We start from the raw sequence: 18,710 nt of genomic DNA, 5'->3' as shown, positions 1-18,710 counted from the left end.
GGACACAATCACAAAAACAACATCATCACCACACTGTTAGAAGAACCACTCTAAAAATGTTCAAATGAATAAGATGAATAGGGCATTGTGAAGCAATGTCATATATTCTTTTGTAAACCCTACGACTATCCATAGTGAAGATGAGAAAACGTCTTTAATTTGATTATGCTTAGTCTTACATACCCCTATCACCATGATGACAGAGCAACCTGACACAGAGAGAAAAATGCATGGGGTTGGAGGGTCAGGGAGTAGGAAAAACAAAGCTGGTTGCAAAACCTGACTCCACCACTAGGCATTAAAATTTAGGTTAATCACTTACTATCTGGAGCCTGTTTCCTCACTGGTTAAATCTGGGGCCACCTGCCTCACAAGGTGGCATAAATAACAATATGAAGTAAGCCTGAAAGCCAAGAGGATCTTGACACAGTAGGTATGTACTCTAAAAATGTGTGTTTCCTCCCTCCCTTGATACCATGTAGGACAGTCAAGGGAAGCGAATGATGGAAAAGAATTTAAGTTTTAGGGATAAGTAGAGCATCTCTAATCAAAGACTAGGATGGGACTCTGTATGTAAGTCACCAGCTAGAGAAATAAGACACCAGCGCCCACGGTTAGGAAAGGCATGAAATTCCCATTCAAAATATATCGTTGACTTCTAACTCACCTGCTGAAAACCTTTCAACAGCATCCCACTGCACTTTGTAATAAAATTCAAAATCCAAACCACGGCCAAAGGGTCCTACATGATTTGGTCTCACACCTGTCCCTCAGTCAAGGAGCTTTAGCCACAATGACCTCCAGTTTGCTCCGTGAGCCTCCCAAGTTCTTTCGATGTGCAGGTCTGGAACGCTTAGGCCCCTCAGCCTCAAGTGTTTGTGTCCTTGCTGTTTAAACAGCTGACTCCTCTCACTGTTCACATCTTCCCTTGAGCCTCCCCTACCCCCCAGCCCCAAGTGCTTCCCCACTCCCTACCCGCAGTGACCCACTATTGTATCATTCATAGCTTTGGTCGCAATCTCAAACGATCATCATATAGTATTCCTGCTGCCTCTCTCTCCACCTCCCAGTGAAATGCAAACTCCTGAGGGCAAGGACCTGGACTCTCTTTTTGACCACTATACCCCAGCATATAACAAGTACCTGCTCAATAAAGATTCACTGAATGAACACAAAGCACAACATGAGATTCAGAACACCATGTTGGATGAAACAGCTCCTATGTGCCACAACATCCACAAAGCACTATAAGTAACTAATCCCATGGGATCTTCACAATTACTCTGAGGTAGGTATTATTAACTCCATTTCCAGTATGAGAAAATAAGAGCTCAGAGAGGAAGTAACTTGCCTGAGGTTATACAGTGGTATTAACAGCCAGGATTTATTGAGAATTTTACCATGTGCCAGGCAAGCATAGTTGAAGCTCTTTACATGTGTTCTCTCACCCAATATTCAAAACCCCATGACGTGAGAACTATTATTATCCTCATTTTCATATGAAAAACCGTGTGAGGCAAAGGTCAAAATTAACTGCCTAATTATGTAAGAAGCAGAGCATGGATATGAACCGTGCAGCCTATGAATGTGAGTCAAGGTTCACATTCTTAACCACTCCTCTATAAAGTATAGTTGACACAGAGTTCCTGAAAAATTAAAATAATCCATTAAAGCAATTCACTCAGAACCAGGCACATAACAAACACTTTTTAGATGTTAGGTGTTATGATTCTTGGTCTAAATCCAACACATTGTTTTTTTTCTATTATATCTTGCTGCATCCCAGGGAATCAAGCAAATCTTTAAAAACCAAAACAAAAACCTAGGTTTGGTTATACAGTGTTAGATCAAGTTCCCAAGGCAGCTCATCAGCATCCGCAAACAGCTCTGCACCTTTGCATATATTGCAATCCTAAAAACGTGTAATCAAGTCTGATGCATGAAAGTCAAATATTAAAGGGCTGCTCCATGCCGAGCACAAAACACAAAAATTATCAATCCAAACTTAACCCTCATCCTGTGGCACCATCACCAGCAACACATCTCCCACATCTGTATATGTTTTAAGATTTTATACTTGTATTTCGCTGTTGATCATTCACTTTAAGTCCAATGAGTACCTAACAAAGGATAAAGACTGGCCACTTTCATCATGGCGACTGGTATCAATCTGTAGTAAGTCCATGCTTCTTGCCATTGATATCAAGGCTTTTGTATTTAATTTTCCATATTTTAAAATCAGTAAATATTCATTGAAATAGATGAAAGCAATCATTGCCCAAATAATTGCTCAAATACTACCGCACAGACACAGATGGCTACACGGTTGCCAAATGAACGCTTGGCTGGCACGTAGCCCCAACCATGTGACAGCTCAAGACACATCTCAATGAGACAGGGGACGCTTTCACTTCTAAAAACATGCAGGAGTTTGAAATAACAGTGGAATGTTCGGGAAGAAACGTTCAGGACCAGGAAGATCAAGAGGAAGCCACTGAACGTTCTCAGTTCCTGCAGCTGCCTCAGAATGCAGAGCTTGAACTATGACTTGGTATCACGCTCCATGCAAGGAGAATATGAGGATATGGTGTACAGGGGCCATACTGCAGAGCTAGGCTCAATTTCTAATGCCCCTCCCAGCTCTGAGAGGACTGTCACCAATCCTCAAGATGTAGATCTCCTCATCTCATTCTGAAGGGGCTAGCTCTATCTGTGTAGCAACAGCACACTACTGAAGGAGTATCTCAAGCAAGAAGGATTCCTCACTGACCAAGCCTGCTGCATTATTCTCCTGGACTTTCGAGTTTCTTGGGGGAAACAGCTGAGCCTTGTTCACCTCCTGCCGGGCCTGGCATGTAATAAGCAGTTAATTAATGTTTTTTGAGTTACTGTGTTTAGCAGAGTACCTAATACACAATAGACTCAAAAAAATGTTAGAATCAGAATTCTACTGTTTATTTTGTTTTCAGATCAACTTTCCAAAACAGAAAGTGAGAGATAGAGAAGAATCTATATCCAAATCTCTCTCAATAATTAAGATTCGTGAAACAGACCAAAATAAATTAATAAGAACCAGACGTCAAAAATAAATAAATAAGTTTGTAAATGACTCTATTTTCAAATTAATACAGTAAGCAGATTCAGTTATCAACACATTTAGGGTTTGAAAATAATTAGCTCTTTTTAGACCGACTCCTTTTTCCCGGCTTTTTTAAAACTAAGCAAATAACTTCTGTATAGGTAGCATAAAGATGAACTTCAGCCAAGCCCAAATCCCAAATCAGCAGAATCCAAATTAGTGAGATTTTATCACACTGTTACTCATTTTGGTACATCTTCTTATGAAAATAAAATAAAAGGTCAAAGAACACATGTAAACACAAGACTGCTTCATCACTGTTTCCAGCTGAATCTAATAGAGATGGAAAATGGGTCTTTGTTACTTGAATACATCATAAGTTTTACATGAATGCTTCAGTTGACAGCTATTATTTATCATAGCTATACTCTTAATCTGCTATGTATTACAACCCTTTAAAAGCCCGCAGTATTACCTCTGTGTATTTCCCACTGGGGTAAAGGCATTTTAAACACATAATTACCCAATGAAGTAACATTTTACTAATTTTCCATTACACAGCTAGCAGTATTCATGCCTGTTTTTACTTGTAGGGTTCTTAATAATCAGATATTAGTTAACCTTCACAACTATACTGGGCAGACGATCATTAGTAAATCCTTTCACATTAGTACAGAGACACCAAGCAGTATGTTCAAGAAAAGGATCCTGCAATGAAATGCTAATATCCAGTTAGCAGAAGAAGAGGAGGAATGGGAAGGGGAGGAGGAGGGGGAAGGAAAGAGGAGGGGGAGGGGAGGAGGAGGAACACCTAGCTGTCCGTGACAATTATTTTTAATTGCACAAATTTTAAAACCAATACATACAATTTTCTCATGTACAGGGTTCAATGGAACTTTTCAACACTATGCTGGAAGTAAATGACTGACTAGATGAACAGCAGCGAGGCAGCAACTCACAATGAAGCCAGTGCTCAGAGCTCCATTTCAATCTCAAAAACTACTTCTGCCTCTCAGTCCAAATTCAAACTCTATTTATGAAATTGCTCCCAATCTGTCTTACCTCCAAACTGATACAAAGGTCCTCAAAGGCCAGATCAGCTCTGGAGCAAAGCCTCAGATATAAGGCAGAATCAGCATGGTTCCCAGGACCACAAGCATCTCCCCAAGCCCCAACCCACCATACTCAATTCCATAGAGAACTTAGCACAATAAAGCTGAAAGTCTGGGGTAGGTACAAAACTAACCCACTCTATGGGAGTGGGCAGTTAGGGTACTTACTGATCATTTGACCTTAGTGTTTGGCACTTCTTGGCTATATCCCAAAGTGTGGCATACATGCTTCAAGTTCTATTCACCTCCCATTTCAAAAGTGTAAGAATACAAAAGGTTTAATAGCAAGCATCTTTTGGGCAAAGTTATTCACTGATTGATCTAAAAGGTAAGCTAAGGGGCTTCCCTGGTGGCGCAGTGGTTGAGAATCTGCCTGCTAATGCAGGGGACACGGGTTCACGCCCTGGTCTGGGAGGATCCCACATGCCGCGGAGCGACCAGGCCCGTGAGCCACAATTACTGAGCCTGCGCGTCTGGAGCCTGTGCTCCGCAACAAGAGAGGCCGCGATGGTGAGAGGCCCGCCAACCGTGATGAAGAGTGGCCTCCGCTTGCTGCAACTAGAGAAGGCCCTAGCACAGAAACGAAGACCCAACATAGTAATCAATCAATCAATCAATCAATCTTTAAAAAAATAAAAAATAGAAGGTAAGCTAAGGAATATGCAGGTAAAATATTGATTAGTAATGTGAAAAACATTTATAAAGAGTTTTAATAATATAAAGAAATGCTCATGACAGAGTAAAAAAATTGAAAGAAATTTTTATACACAATGGTGAACACAACCAAGTTTAAATTATAGATATAAAGACACAAGATTAAGGAAAAAAGTGAATATGCAAAAATGTTAAGTTCATTTCTGGTTAATAAGTTGATGACTGATTACATACTATTCCTCTCCTCCTTACATTTGCTACATTTAATTTGCCCCCCTACAATGGGCATACATTACTTTTTTACATTAAATAGAAATTGTTAATTCTCTTCAAATAAAAATGTAAGATCAATTTTTTAGTCTCAGTAAAAAAATTTGTGATCTTATTTATTCACTTGAAACCATGGTCTTTTATCACTGTCTAAAGAGGCAGTTTCACCACAGCACACACCAAGATAAAAAGCCTCACTTGATCCAATTACACTGCTTATTAAGAGCTATTTAATGAGACAGTCACACCTTTGAGTTATTAGATGCTATAATGGTCCTGCAGAGTTCCAAACAACTAAGCTAACAGAATTACCTTTGATTCTAAATTGTTTGCCAGAAGATTAATCCATCTGTCCCTGAAAAAAATTAAGTGTTCCTCCAGTGTGTTCAACTTCCTCCAATCTCATTTTAATCAAGGATGTTGGCCTCAGTCGACAGAGGTATTTTTTAACAGATTTATTGAAGTATAATTGATGTACAAAGAAATGCACTTATTTAATGTGTGCAATTTGATGAGTTTAGACATGTGCAAACACCCGTGATACCATCACCACAATCAACATAATAGACATATGCAACACCTTCCAAAGTTCCCTTGTGTCCTTTTGTTTTAGTTTTTTGGAGTGCACAATACCGTACTGTTAACAATTGGCACTACGTTGTGGAGCCGATATGTAAAACTTATTCATCTAGCATGACTGAAATTTATAAAGGATAGTTATTTTTAATTGCTTAAATTACAATACAAAGAGTTTAATTTTTCCTTTAACTTTCCAAAAATGCATATACAACATAATACCTAAAAAACTGTTGTCATCGATAGATAAATTTTCAGGTGGTCTTTACATGTTCTGGCATCTGTCAAAGAATAAAGAAAGGTCTTTCTGATATAGTGACATTTGGACACAGACTGGGAGGAAATAATGAGCATTCCAGACAGAAGGAACACTAAGGGCAACAACCCTGAAGTAGAAGCACATGTGGCAAATTCAGGGAAGACCAAGGACACCAGTATGGTTGGTGCAAGTGTGCAAGCTGGGCAGTGAGAGATGACAGAGTGAAGCAGTGGCCCAGATGACAGAAGCCCTTGTAGACGCTGTGGGCTCTGAATGTTCCTGTGTGGCACAGGTAGTCCTAGATGCTTTGGGACAAGGGGATGGCATACTTGACTGTCATTTTAAAAAGTTCATTCTGGCTTCTCTGGAGAACAGGCCATAAGTGAGCAAGGATGGGAAAAAGGAGACCCGTTAGGAGATAATGGCAATAATCCAGGAAAGAAACCATATTGCCTTGGACAAAGAGAACAGCAGTGGAGATGGTAAGAGGTCAGAGTTTACACATATTGTGACAGAATTTGCTAATGGACTGGATGTGGAATGTAAGAAGAGTGAAGGATGACCCCAAGGTTTTCGGTTCAGACAAGTGGAAGAAAGATGCAGTCACATACTGACATGCAGAAGACTAAAGGAGTCTTGTTTTTGAAACAGTGCAGCAATGCGCAAGTCTCCTAAATCCATGGGGTGCAATTTACTTTTGTCTATGTCAGGAAGGAAAGGCTACATGACAAAAGGGTGCTAAGTGCAGAGAGTACAAGCTTCATCTTCTTCTCAATTTTATTTGAAGCCAATGTTCACTATAACAAAACAAATGTTAAATTTTGTATGCTTAGCTCTAGCCTGGATTTGCATTCAATTCATACCCAATACCAATGCTGCTGTCAGCACATGCCCCACTTTCTAATCCCCATAAGGCCTCAGTGGCCTGCTAAACCCTAACTATCCTACATAGCGGAAAATCTCACAAAGTATAAAGACAGAGATATAAAGGAGGGAGGGGAGACAGGCAAATTAGTATGTAGGTGGGTAGATAATCCTTACTTCCCTATTCACTCAGCCTTCATTGTCCACTCCATTTCATAACTCCTTCCAAGCTTTATGTTAAATGTTCACTACATTCTGAAGGCACTGTGAATGTGAGCAAGTTTAGGATTCAGGGAGGGGGAATGGGAAAAATTGGTTGTGAAGTGATACTGTAAAGAGAAATGTGAAGAAAATGAAAATGTATTCATTTCTTTAAAAAAAAATCTTTAAAAATATGAAGTCACTTTGTTAATATCTAATTGATTTGTGCGTGAATCAATTGTTGCTAAAACAATTAAGTTAAAGGATGATGGGAACTTTATATTAGAGGGCTCTGAATGATACCACCTGAACCCAGTGATTCATCTTAGCATCATTAAAAGTGAGAAACCACACATTGTGTCCTTATGATGTGAAGGAATAAGAAGACATACACAGAACCCTCCAAGAATATTCTTGCCTAAAAAAATTCAAACTGGGGACTTCCCTGGCAGTCCAGTGGTTAAGACTCTGTGCTTCCACTGCAGGGGGCACAGGTTTGATCCCTGGTTGGGGAACTAGATCTCACATGCATGCTGCAACTAAGAGTCCACATCCGTAACTAAGAGCCTCCATGCCACAGCTGAAGATCCCGCATGCTGCAACGAAGATCCCATGTGCTGCAACTAAGACCCAGTGCAGCCAAAATAAATAAATAAATAAATTTTTTTTTTAAAAAGACCCTGAATAGCCAAAGCAATCTTGAGAAAGAAGAACAGAGCTGGAGGAATCAGGCTCCCTGACTTCAAACTATACTACAAAGCTACAGTAATCAAGACAGTATGGTACTGGCACAAAAACAAATATAGATCAATGGTACAGGATAGAAAGCCCAGAGATAAACCCACACACATGTAGTCACCTAATTTACGACAAAGGAGGCAAGAACATACAGTGGAGAAAAGACAGCCTCTTCAATAAGTGGTGCCGGAAAACTGGACAGCTACATGTAAAAGGATGAAATTAGAACACTACCTAACACCATACACAAAAATAAACTCCAAATGGATTAAAGACATAAATGTAAGACCAGACACTATAAAACTCTTAGAGGAAAACATAGGAAAAACACTCTTTGACATAAACCACAGCAAGATCTTTTTTGACCCACCTCCTAGAGTAATAAAAATAAAATCAAAAATAAACAAATGGGACCTAATTAAAATTAAAAGCTTTTGTACAGCAAAGGAAACCATAAACAAGACGAAAAGACAACCCTCAGAATGGGAGAAAATATTTGCAAATGAAACAACGGACAAAGGATTAATCTCCAAAATATACACACAGCTCATGGAGCTCAATATCAAAAAAAGAAACAACCCAATTAAAAAATTGGTGGAAGACCTAAGTAGACATTTCACCAAAGAAGACATACAGATGGCCAAGAGGCACATGAAAAGATGTCCAACATCACTGATTATTAGAGAAATGCAAATCAAAACTACAATGAGATATCATCTCACACCAGTCAGAATGGCCATCATCAAAAAATCTACAAACAATAAATGCTGGAAAGGGTGTGGTGAAAAGGGAACTCTCCTGCACTGTTGGTGGGAATGTAAACTGATACAGCCACTATGGAGAACAGTATGGAGGTTCCTTAAAAAACTAAAAATAGAACTACCATACGACCCAGCAATCCCACTCCTGGGCATATACCCTGAGAAAACCATAATTCAAAAAGATTCATGTACCACAATGCTCACTGCAGCACTATTTACAATAGCCAGGTCATGGAAGCAACCTAAGTGTCCATCAACAGATGAATGGATAAAGAAGATGTGGCACATATATACAATGGAATATTAGTCATCCATAAAAAGAAACGAAATTGAGTTATTTGTAGTGGGGTGGATGGACCTAGAGTCTGTCATACAGAGTGAACTAAGTCAGAAAGAGAAAAACAAATACTGTATGCTAACACATATATATGGAATCTTTAAAAAAAAAAATGGTACTGATGAACCTAGTGGCAGGACAGGTATAAAGACGCAGACGTAGAGAATGGACTTGAGGACACTGGGAGGGGGAAGGGTAAGCTGGGATGAAGTGAGAGGGTGGCATGGACATATATACACTACCAAATGTAAAACAGCTAGCTAGTGGGAAGCAGCCGCATAGCACAGGGAGATCAACTCAATGCTTTGTGACGACCTAGGGGGTGGGATAGGGAGGGTGGGAGGGAGATACAAGAGGGAGAAGATATGGGGATATATGTATACATATAGCTGATTCACTTTGTTGTGCAAAAGAAACTAACACAGTATTGTGAAGCAATTATACCCCAATAAAGCTCTATTTAAAAAAAAAAAAAACCATGGTGAGAGCATGCGTCAGATGTTTGAGGAAGAGCAAAGAGGCTAACTGAGCAGAGTTAGTGAGTGAGGGGAGAGTAGTTGGAAATGAAGTTGGAGAAGCAATAAAGGGGTCAGATGGTGGCAAGCCTCACAGCCCACAGTAAAGACTTTGCTTTTTACTTTGGGTGGCAATGGGAAGCCATCAGAGGGTTTTGGAAGAGAGAAGAAATCTTAACTTATGTTTTAAAAATAATCACTTTGGCTACTCTGCTGACTATATGGTAGGAGACAAAGAGAGAATAGATCAGTTAGGAGGCTATGGCAGATTGCAAAAAAATGGCCCCAAATTCTTCCCTGTTCCTGTATGCACATTTCCTTACAAAGTACCTTTGCTGCTCCTCTCGTAAGTAGTCTATTTCAACATCCCCTTGGATTTGGGCTGTCTTTGTAACTATGAACAACAGTGGGAGAAGTGAAGTTGTGGGAATTCTTAGTCTACGTCTCAAAAGGCCATACAGCTCCCTCTCGCTCTCTTGGCTCTATTAGACCACGGTGTTAAGAAGCATGGGACAGCTTATTGGTCCCGGTGCAGCAGAGATAAGCCATCCCAGCTGAAGCCTCCAAATCCACTCATTTGCTACATGAGTGAGCCCACCAGCAAAAGAACTCCCCCCACCCCGACCTCCCCAAGCCTGATCCAAATTGCCAGCCCCAGAACCATAAATAAATGATTGTTGCTTTAAGCCACTAAATTCCGACGGTGAGTGGTAATAGATAACTGATACAGAGGCTGTCACAACATCAAGGACATAGACAATGGAGGCTTAGACTAGAGTGAGAGCAGTGGGTAGTGAGAAGTACTCAGAGTCTAGACATATTGTGAAGGGACAGCCAATAGGCTTTCCTAATAGTTTACAGGTGGCTTGTGAGAGATGAGTCAGGGATGACACCCAGGTTTTTCGCCCAAGTCATGGAAAAGGTAAAGTTTCCACGAATTGAGATGGGGAAGACCACAGGTGAAGCAGGTATAGGAAGAAAATCAGGAGCTGAATTTGAGATTTCTATTCGTCATCCAGAAAGAAATGCTGAGTAGGCATCTGGATACACAGAGTCTAGAGTTCAAAGGAAGAGGTCCAGGCAAATATACATATATAAATATATATTTTATATATTTATATATATAAATAAATTTGGGGGCTAATAGGGTATTATTAGTATTTAAAGCTAGTATTTAGGACCATGAGGGCTGAGCCCAGGAACTCTCCAATACTGAGAGGTCAGAGAGATAAGAAAGAACCAGTAAAGGAATTGAAAAGGAGCAGAGGGGTAGGAGGAAAACCAGGAAGGGTAGCATCTTTGATACTAAGGGAAGAGAGTGTTTTAAGAAGCAGAGAGTGATCAACTGTTTCCAAAACTGCTGATAGGAAATGGTAACTATGTGACAGGATACAGGCTGTGGCTCATACTATGGTGGAAATCATTTTGCAACTTCCAAATGTATCAAATCAACATGCTGTACCTTAAACTTACACAAAGTTATGTGTCAATCATATGTCAATAAAGTTGGGAAAACGATCTGTCAAGTAAAAGATGAGGATTAAAAACAGATCTTTGGACTTAGCAAAACGAAAGTCATTAGTGACTTTGAGGAAAGCAATTTTTTTTTAGAGTAGCAAGGGAGAAAGTCTGATGAAAGTGAGTTTAATAACAAATGGGAGGAAGTAATCGGACACACGAGTATAAGTTTTGCCATAAAGGGAAGTTGTGTGGTGGCATAAGGAGGAAATGGGGTCAAGAAAGAGTAATTATTTTAAGGTAGGAGAAATAACAGCATGTTTAGATACTGAAGGGAATAATCCAGTAATGAGGGAAAATGTGATCTTGCAGGAGAGAGAGACGCTGGAGCCAAATCCTGGAGTAGGAGAAAGGAATCTTCGTGCATGAGTGAGGAATTCTCCTTAGAAACACAGAGCCTATTCCACAAGACTCTCAGTCCTAAAATAATAGGAGGGAAATCAGGTACACCCACCTCCCACATCCATGGCAACTGTCATCAGTTATCAAGGCATTTTTCACACCTCCGAGACCAGAACCAACCTAAAAATGCTCAACATAACCTTCCAGGCATCCTAATAGATGGGAGTTGTCACATGTGATGAGAAGTACAGCTGACTCTTGAACAATGTGGCGCTGAGGGGCGCTGACCCTCCCTGCAGTGGAAAACTCGCATACGGCTTTACGGTCGGCCCTCCCTACCCACGGTTCCACATGCATGAATCCAACCAACCATGGATCATGTAGTACTGTAGCACATATTTATTGAAAAAAATCCAAGTATAAGTGGATCCTCTCAGTTCAAACCCATGTTGTTCAAGGGTCAACTGTATTTGCCAAAATATTTTGGAAGTCCAAAGGTCAAAAAAAGGTGCAAAAAGCAAAAACCCTCTCCTTTCTCGTAACATAAATATTCATTGGAGATATATGTTATTTTTAAATTTGGAACTAGTTCTATACCTGCTATCCTACTACTGAAATTGTAATTATTTGATGGGTAAAGTTGATAACAGGAGGCTTCACCAAAACCTGAAATCCAAACTACCATTTTTAACTTCAAAGCCAGCCATGCGCTTCAGAAAAACTGTCACCCTCACGCTCAAATCTAACTTTTTTCTAACCTGCCTTCCTCCTCACTAAACACTAAACAGTCCCAACCTTTTGGACTCGGATACCATGGTCAATGAGTTTTGTTATTAGATGCTCAGCCTCGTCATTAGATGTTTCCCCTACCTCTTAGGCCTACAAAAACTAGACTTTTCTTCTTTGCTGGCCAGTTCATTGAAGGCTAATCATCCTTCCAAGCTCCAAGGCTCAGAAGAATATTTCCATACCATCTACCCCACACCTCTGAGGGTGCATATCCAGGTATCTTCATCTCTCATGTATACTGATCACTACCACTGGCAATCTAAAACCTCAGAAACGATGGTCTATCTCATAGTCTCTCTCTCCACCCTGGGTACACAATCATCTGGGGTCAACGTCTAGGTGAGTGATTCATCCAACACACCAGTCTCATTGTTCTTTAACACCTTCATGTCACCTCCATTTCAGCCATCTACATCCATGGCCAGACCCTACACTCCATCAGCACTCTAAAAATCTGAAACTCCAATATTCTACTCAGACTACAGAGTACTTCTATCCTATCAGCTATCTCCCTTATACCTACCTACACATGTGTATTTACTTCATTCTGACTTCTAATCCCTTGAACCAATTATTTTCTCTCAATCTTTCAGCCTGCTCCTGGCCTGGTCATCACCTCTATCCAGTCTAAACCTCACATTCCATCACTTCAACCACCATCTTGTCAATAACTTGAATTCCCTTGCATTCCTACCATAGGTACATTACAAAATCCAAATACTGGATCATTCCAACTATTCATAATCTCTAGTTCTACTGAATTTTGCTATAGAAAGTCACACAATTATATGAACTAGTGTCACTACAAATGAATGCTCCTTGCCTAACTGGTAAACTTTCCCAAAATCTCTAGTCAGCTTTTTCTTCCATTCCTGATGGCATTTGACAGCTGACCATTCTCGCCTTCTCAAATTCTCTCCCTCCTTGTCTTCTAGAGCTCCACTGTCATTAAGCTGTTCTTTCTCAGTCTTTTTCATTGGATCATCTTCCTTATATGGTGGTGCTTCCCAGAGTTCCTCTTCTGTTTTATTCTTTCTTATTCCACAAACTCCGTCTTAGGTATCACATCCACTCTCAACACTGTTTTCACTATCACTTATATGTCAATAACATTTTAATCTCTAGATTACCTAGAATCCCCTTCCTCATCCCCAGAAGAATGTGGCCAACTGCCCACTGAATAGCACCAATTGTGACCTAAAGGCATGTTCAAGACCGATCTTATTCTCCCATACATGTGATAATCCTCATGTGATTCCTATCTTAGGAAGTCATAAACCTAGGAGGCATCCTTGACTCTACCTTCCCCTCATCCCACATATCCAAGTGGGCACCAACTTCACCATCTTAATATACCTTGCATCCATCCTATCCTCGAGCTCCACTGCATAATTTGGAGTTCTATCATATCTTGCCTTCACAATTGGGCCTTGCTCCACTACAATTCATTCTGCACATTGCCACATAAAACTGATCTTAACTTTCCTCCACTTAAAATCTCTTCCCCATGGACCACCACAGCCTGAAGGATAATGTTCAAAACCTTTAACATGGTGGGGAAGAGGACCTTTTATTATTTGGTGTTTGCTTACTTATTAAACCTCATCTCTCTATTCTCTCCTTAACACATTAAAGTCTGTGTTTTGTCTGTAACTTATTCATTTGGCCTTAGTTCTGTCTTGTGCCTACAATGCCTTATCCACCATCCTCAACAAACAATCCCTACTTGCTCTCAAAATTCAGTTCAGATGAAAATGTCTCCAGAAAGCCTCTTCTGAATGTCCTAAAATCTCACACTCACACAGTTTTCCTCTATTCCCCACTATACTCGACGCATACATCTAATTATAATATTTATCTCATTGTATTTTGGCCTTGTCTGTGGCTTCCAAGCAATACTATAAACTCCTGAAGAAAAGTTAGGGACTTGGGACCAGAGCAGGTGCTCTGTCTTTACTGAGTGAAAAAATAAATAATGAATACAATATCTTTAACACGTATGAATCTGTAAAAATTCCATTTATTTACATGTTTCAGCAATTCAAAACAACTTTAATAAAAAGTTTCCTCCACTCCCTCCATGTTTTGTCCTAATAGCATATGCTAAAACCTGAAGGTCTGATAGCATAAATCAACCAGTTCAATGACTGTTAAATAGAGTAAAACTCAAAGTAAATTCTGAGAGCAGCAAGGCCAAAGAAAAAGGTTTGTCAAAAGAGGAGGGAAAGATACACCCCGGCAGCCAGAAAACCTCATAACAAAACTATAGTTCAACATTCACAATTATAACATTTGTTCAACATGCTTATCAGCCAAATGAGCAGTCACTTTATCTGACCAAAAAGAGATTAGAGCATATATTCTAAAACAATGGAAAGAACTGAAATCTTCAGGTTAGAAGCTTGAGTGGAATGTGTCATTGGTCCCCAGTAAGTGATATCATGAATCTTTAAATAAATAATAACAAACTTATCTATGCAGTTCAAATTCTCAACTTCCTTGGGCCTAAAGAAATGTTCTCCCTTCATGAACAATGGAAAATTTTACAGTATTTAATGTCATAGCTTTTGAAATGTCTTCAAAATATATAAAACTAAAGTAACTCAGGCTAACTGAATGAAAGCCAATATAAATTAACAAAATCTTTAAATCATAAATGCAATTATATTACTTCCAATGTGGCTTGGAACAGGTTAAAAAATTATGAGGCCAGAAGTACTTGGTGGACCCAATTTCTAAAAACAACAATGTTCAATCTATTGTTTGAAAAGAGATGGGATCTTCCACATTGCTTGAAAAATCTGTTTCAAATAATTGAAATGGGAGAAAAATGACAAACATCCCTTGTCCTATTAGCTTAGCAAATTTGTTTCCTATCGAGTGGAAATAGTACACACAACCTCCAAACGATTTATCACTAATTGTGAATCAAAGATTTATATTATACTTATATAACTATATCATATTGTATTATATTGCTCATCTCTAGATCTGTAGTACTTTTAAAAAATATAATACTTATAGATTTCACATCTCCTAAAGAAACATCTATTGCCCACCTGATCAAAGTTTAAATTATCACCCAGGTTTTTTTGCGATAAACTGAGCTCATTGTCATCAATCAAGAAATATTAAGATCAGGTTTTGCTATAGACCCATAAATAATCCTGAAACTACTATTTCCTTATATTTCTTCCAAATATAGTTATAATTTCACTTTTCATTGTGTTTTTCTCCCGACATTTTAATTGTTTTTCCTTCACACAGATATTTTCATATACACCTGAATCCCCTGAGTCTCCCCAAATTTTAAACCAGAAGACTCCACTTAGATTTTTTTCCTCAGCTCTAGCATTTCTCCTCGGTCTTCCCATCTTAATCTGCTCCATTTCTAGAACAAGAAAGATCTAGCAAAAGCAAAATTTTTTAAAGTTCAACTTTCTTAAATTTTCCAAACCCCTAATAGTGATATAGGGGTTTAATTCACCTAATGGTTTGTGAACAATAGTCAAAAAGTATCACAAGGCTATGAATATTATGTCTCAGAAAAACTATTCTAGAAATTTAACACCTGCAGGAAGGCCAAACAAATTACTTAATAAGTACCATCAATCAATCAACAAATGAAAAACTATTGTTACAACTCTATGGGCATTTTTATTCTCAAACTAATGATTTATTTACCTTTTGGTTATCAATTCTCAACTGGAGACAGCAATCAATTAAAATCCAGTAAATTTTAGGTTGATAAAATAAATGTTAACAAAGGCATGATACTGAAAGACATTAGCCAGGTGATGACAACTACCTAATATTAACCAAGTAAGCAAATAACCAAGGCAGAGGTTTTAGTTACCACTAATCTACTAAAGCAAGTAAAAATGCTTCAAAAATTGCATTCTTATCCAATGTTTTTATATCATATCTTTAAATGTAACATTAAAAAGCTCCTGATTATTACATTTCAAAATTTAGATGAGTCATAGTGCTTTGAGTGCAGGAATTGGATGTGAATCAAAATTGTAAACATGCACTTGTTTGCTAGTCAAAAAGTCAATATGGACAGATTCAGGAAGAGTAAAACATATAATCTTAAAATATATCCAGGGTTTTTTAAATGGTCACTTCTCAACTGTTAACACAGTTCAGTAAACATGCAATCTGCCCATCCTGTCCTTGAATATCTCAGTATTACTAAATATTTCTAACCCCATCACCTCACTTTATGGATAGGTGCCTGAGACCTAGGGTCTTTAGCGATACTTAGCAGGATTATGCCTCAAGGCCATCATGGTCTGAGGCTTACCAGAGGTGAAAGTAAGGAAAACTGAATGAGGTCCCAGAAGAGCTATAGCTTATGATACAGGATCATAAGCTTCTGTGCCTAAATCTAGAGCCTGAAATTGAGTCATCAAATCTAGACAATAAAACTGGCAGATAAACTGGAAGAAAAAGACAGGGAATGCCCATTTTAGTTTACGGCATAAGACCTTGACCGTGAAGGAACACATCAAAAAAGTGTTGAATAGATGAACGATTGATTGCATGATACTTGATAGCATGATTTCATTGATTTTAGAAGCTCCAAATTCAGAAACTAAACTGAGGGATCAAGATGCCATGGCTGAAATTAAAACTCATGGAGAGTAGGGGCAACACAGCTGCAAGTCTCTGCAAATCTTTGCATAGCTGTTGCAGACATTTCAAAACATACATTCATACATGTATGTGATATATATAGAGAGATACAGATATATGCTGTTTCTTCAGGGAATTCCTGCAAACGAGGACAGAGCCAGAGAACCAGGAGGTCTGAAAACAGGCCCTGCTCACCCATAAGCCTTTGCATTAAAGTGGACAGGATCTAAGTGAGTCACTGGAAATTAGGAGGAGACAGTCACCCCAGGACGAGCAGGACAGGGCTGGAATCCCCTGTGCTGCCTTCGAGTAAGGGAATCGGTCGGGGGAGAGTGGGACGACGGCAACCTGCTGCAGGAAGGTATGCAAAGATCGCGCCGACCTGTTTCCGAGTCGGGATCCCGCTGAGCCCCACCGCAGGCACCAGAGCAGGCCCCACCCAGGCATCCGAGAGCTCTGTAACGTAGAAGGCCTAGTCCTTCAGGAGTTCAGAACCCAGACAGGACAGGACGAGGGCAAACGGCAAGACCTGTCCCCTTCCTGGCCGCCCACACCGCGACGCGGCCCTGCCACCACATGCTCCACTGCCCCATCTCCCATCAGAGCGCCAGGCCCACAGGGCCTTAGCCTCCCTCCCAGCAAACTGAGTCAGGCCACCGGCGGGTGCGATCCGGCGGCCTCTGTGCTGGAGGCAGCGGCCCGCAGCCAGCCGCCTGCCACCCACATAGCTTACCTTCCTTCTGCCACAAGCTCAGCCCCACGCCGGCTGCCTGACGTGGCCCGCCCAGCCGTCTCGAACGCCTGGGGGCGGGGACTACGGGGAGACAGCCAATAGACTGCAGACGGCAAGGGCCTGCCCCGCCTCCTCCACCTTCGGCCCGCCCGCCCCCGCTCGCGCGCACGCGCGTTCAAGGCCAAGGCCGCGCACTGCGGCTGGAAAGGCAGCGTGGGCGGAGAAGCGCGGCTCCGCAGCCGCCTGGGGACAGGTAGGGCGGCGCGCGCAAGTGCTGGCTGTGGGGCTGCGCCGCAGTGGGGAGTTGGCCCAAGGGAAGGCAGTTTAAAGGAACCCGCCTGGAGATGCCACTGCAGCGTGTCCGGATGGTCCTGTTGGCAGCCTGCCCCTATGCAGCTTTTGGCGGTGCAAAGCAGCTTCTTGGTATTTGGAGATTTTGTTTCCCGGGAAAAAAGTAATACCTATAACATTAGGATTCAGAAATTTTAATACAGACCGCAGACTTGCGGTTTCGTTCTTCTCCTTGTAGCTGCTGCTTGGTATCTTTACTTCACTTGGCCAGCACAGAACATTGCAGTTCTTGATGCTACAGTGACATTATCCACCTGTTGGATAGTCCTGCAGGTCGTCCTGGCCCAGGCATTTCTGTTGATTTAATCTGGGGAGAACTGGCGCCCATAATTGTTACTTTTATTGTTGTTATTATTTTTGTCTAATACTTATTGAGTGTCCACCCATGCATGAACACGCATTTTCATAAGAAGGCTCTAAGACACCTGGCACCATGGAACAGAAGCTAAAAGAGGCAGCAGGAAAAAAAAAATGAGGTTATGACAAAATGGAATTCTGATTGTGGATGGCAAAAGTGAAAATTATATACAAGATGAAATAGTTAAGTTGCTCTAGAGAACCTGACTTACCCAGCAGTTTCTAAACCCTAGTGCACCTTTACAAGCATTTGGGGAGGTTTTTTTAAAATACCAGTAGCTGAGCCCCATTTCTAGAGATTCTGTTTTAATAGCTCTGCTGTGGGGCCTTGGCATTGGTCTTTTTCTACGTTTCCAAAGTGTTTATAACGTGCTGACAAGTTCTGCTTCTCATTTGTAAGAAAGACTTGGTTTCCTACACTCCACTTCAGAAGAGTAATTATATACCACAGACCATCTTCAGTTCTTTCAATAATCTATTATGCATTTATTCTGTAAGAATTTATCTAAATTAATTTTGAACCCACTTATATATTCAATCTCTGTTACCCTTTGAGAGAAAGGAGTGTTATAAGGTTTATAATTGCCTTCTTGATTTTATGGACTTTGATGATATT

General features: G+C 40.3%; 1 protein-coding gene across 3 annotated transcripts in view; it reads right to left on the bottom strand.

Annotated features, from left to right (window-relative positions):
• FOCAD (focadhesin) overlaps nt 1-17,450 on the bottom strand; it is a 311,119-nt gene extending 293,669 nt beyond the window's left edge. For 2 of the 3 annotated variants that reach the window (XM_068553654.1, XM_068553656.1), the window contains exon 1: nt 17,387-17,414. The gene's annotated coding sequence lies outside the window, so the exon portion shown is untranslated. Of the gene's footprint in view, nt 1-17,386 lie in introns of all 3 variants that reach the window. The other variant, XM_068553655.1, reaches the window with a different exon arrangement.
• Nucleotides 17,451-18,710: the final 1,260 nt, after the last annotated feature.

Source organism: Eschrichtius robustus, chromosome 10 (assembly GCF_028021215.1).
Source record: "Eschrichtius robustus isolate mEscRob2 chromosome 10, mEscRob2.pri, whole genome shotgun sequence".
Taxonomy (NCBI): domain Eukaryota; kingdom Metazoa; phylum Chordata; class Mammalia; order Artiodactyla; family Eschrichtiidae; genus Eschrichtius; species Eschrichtius robustus.
Note: the sequence above shows the minus strand (reverse complement) of the source record. Positions and strands in the feature narration are given on the sequence as shown.